This window comes from Vulpes vulpes, chromosome 14, assembly GCF_048418805.1.
Source record: "Vulpes vulpes isolate BD-2025 chromosome 14, VulVul3, whole genome shotgun sequence".
Lineage (NCBI taxonomy): Eukaryota > Metazoa > Chordata > Mammalia > Carnivora > Canidae > Vulpes > Vulpes vulpes.
In genome coordinates this window covers 132779920-132782884 of record NC_132793.1, presented here as the reverse complement: position 1 = coordinate 132782884, position 2965 = coordinate 132779920, and positions in this window count along the sequence as shown.

The window sequence follows — 2965 nt, the reverse complement described above, 5'->3', positions numbered from 1 at the left end:
TTCGTTGTATGAGTGTGTTTGTACTTAACAGTCCATCCTATTAATGGTCACTTCGGTGTGGTGCAGGCGTCTCCCTCCACTCTGCTTGGCCTTTTCACTGTCATAAAAATGTCTTTTCCCTTATGGTTAATGCATCTTGTACGCTATTTAAGAAATCTTTCTCCCGCTCCGAGTTCATGAATATTTGTTTATACTGCTTTCTACAAGTCTTATTATTTTGGCTTTTACATTGAGATAAATTCTTTGGTGTGTAGGGTGTCAGGTAGAGGGTCAAGTTCCATTTCTTGCTGCTTGGATATCCATTTAGTGCAGGTTACCTTCACCTGCTGTTCTGCAGGGATTGGGCTACAAGTCAGGTGTCCCTATCTATTTTTTTTCTGCTCATACATGTTCTTTGGGCAACACAAATATCCCTATAAGGAAAAGTAGATAAGAAATTAGTGAAAATTCTAGCTGGTTATGTGAGCGGGTTAATATTAACTCTGAGGGTACCTGGATGGCTCAGTTGGTTACGTGTCTGCCCTCAGCTCAGGTCATGATCCTGGGGTGCTGGGATCGAGCACCATCGGGCTCGCATCGGGCTCCCTGTTCCGTGGGGAGCCTGCTTCTTCCTCTGCCTGCAGCTCCCTCTGCTTGTGCTCTCTGACATCTTAAGAAAAAAAAAAAGACTTTAACTGTCAACTACTAGTCCTGCAACATTGGGATTAAGTTATTTCACTTCCCTGGGGCCCCATTTTCTGGCCTTTATCCCTAGCTCCTTGTATTCTAAGGATTAATGATTTAATATATCTAAAAGTGTTTAGGACAATACTCAGGTAAGCACTCAAAGAGCAGTCACAATCTTTAATCTGCAATTTAAAAACTCCTTTACTGTCAAACCCTAATCTGACCTGAGAAAGTTACGCCACGTAGTATAATATTCCTACAACTTCACAGCAAAAAAATAAATAAATAAAAAATATGAGTAGGTTTGATTGCAGACTGCTTGCCCAGGCCCCAGAAAGTGTCTTGCATCTTACTTTTTAAAACTGGAAAGTTCTAAATTCTGAAACATCTGGCCCCGGAGGCTCAGTATGGACTGTGGGCCTATATTATTAGCAAGATAGTTTTGTAGCCTTGGGCAAGACTCTGGGTGGGCCTGGATCTTGCCTTAATGATACCACTTAATCCAATCAGTTTTACAGGACAACAGCGCTTGAAGTTTGTGTGTAAACACAGGCTGTTGAAAGTATGTGTAAGTCCTCAAGGGACTTGAGTGCGCTGTATCAGATAGGATAGGAAGGGAACCTGTAGCAATCTGTGCTCCCCTAAACAGAAGGACACGCATACACACAGCACCTAGATTTCTTCCAGACTTTGTGGAAAAAGGAGCAGAAAAACCATCCAGCACTCGAATCAAATAGATCTCGCCCCTGATCTATTACCGGGATGTACACACCTTAAAAGAAAGCCTCCTGATTGAACCAGCATTTTGCCTTTTCAACTGGAACATAAAAGGGAAAGCTTCCCCTTCCCCATGTTTTTTTTTTTTTTTTTTTTTTTTTTTTTTTTAGATTTTGATCTATTAGCTCCTTGTTGGGAGTGATAGAAAGGCAACGTGAAAGTGGTTTGCTCTGTGCCCCACATCAAAGCCCACAGTGACTGGTGGGGGGAGGCTTGTCGGGATGAAGGCCCAAGTAAGGCCGCCCCTGTGAGCCCCTAAGATGGGATCTGCAGGCTGCTTGCCCAGGGCTGGAGGAGGAGCTGAGCTCAGTGAGCTCAGGGCGTGGATCTCCATCACCCGGAGACTCCGCTTTGGAAGTCACATGGAGGAAAGGTGCTGGTTGATCCCTGTCCCCAAGGGCTGCCTTTGAAGTCTGGCACCCACTAGCAAAACCACCGTCCCTCTAAATAAGAACAGCCCGGGCTGATTTGATTTCTGCGCCTACGTTCCAAGCAATATGTCCTGACCCTTGGACTGATGTGCCTCAGCATCTGAGGCTGTGGAGTAGTGACCTCAGACACCAGGTTCCAGATGAGACTCCTCAAAGCTTTGCCCAACACCGGAGGTTCCGGGCCGAAAACTATAATGGTTAATATGTACCGAGTGCTCATCAGGAACGGTGCTCCGTGCTGTAAATATTTTAGCTCACTCTACGCCGAGGGGGACATTATTCCTATTTTTACACAGGAGCAAAATGAAGGCCCAGAGAGTGAGGGGTAGAACAGGAACCTGAGCCGCGGCACTTTGACCCAGAGATACTGTGGGTAACCAACCACTGACTTCTCAGCCCCAGGGACTGCCCTGCTCTGTGGGTTCTAGGAAGCAGGACTCCTGACTCCCTCCCTCCGATGGAGGAGACAGCTCCGGGGTTGGGGATGAAACCCCTGAAACGGGCCACTCTTTGTGCGCACACCTGAGCAATGAGTAAGCTAAGCCTCGCTCACCTGTGCTGTAAAAGCAGGCAGGGCCGCGGCCTAGCGAAGGGGCCTGGGTGTTGGAATAAGGTCCAGGTTTGCTCCCCGCTTTTGCAAATCCAAGGGATCCTATGCCATGCCCCCTAACCCTTCCAGAAACCTCGCCTAGAAAGGAAGCTACTGTCTCTCACTCCTGAAGAAGTTTGTGTGAGTGTTGCAGGATGTCCACCTGCACCCAACTGGGCAGCTGGTGGGATACCTGTGGATGGGCTCTCCCCTGGTGGTGGTGGTGGTGGGGCAGGTGCTCTCCCGGCTGGGGGGGGGGGGGGGCAAAGGTGTGAGGGCCCAGGGAGTATGCAGGGCAGATGGTACAATGAGGGACATGGGTGTGGGGGCAGCTGGTGGGATACTTGTGGATGGGCTCTTCCCCGGTGGTGGTGGTGGGGGGCAGGTGCTCTCCCGGCTGGGGGGGGGGGGGGCAAAGGTGTGAGGGCCCCAGGGAGTACGCAGAGCAGAAGAGGGTGCAGAGGGTGCGATGAGGGACACGGGGGGGGGCGGGCAGCAGCCG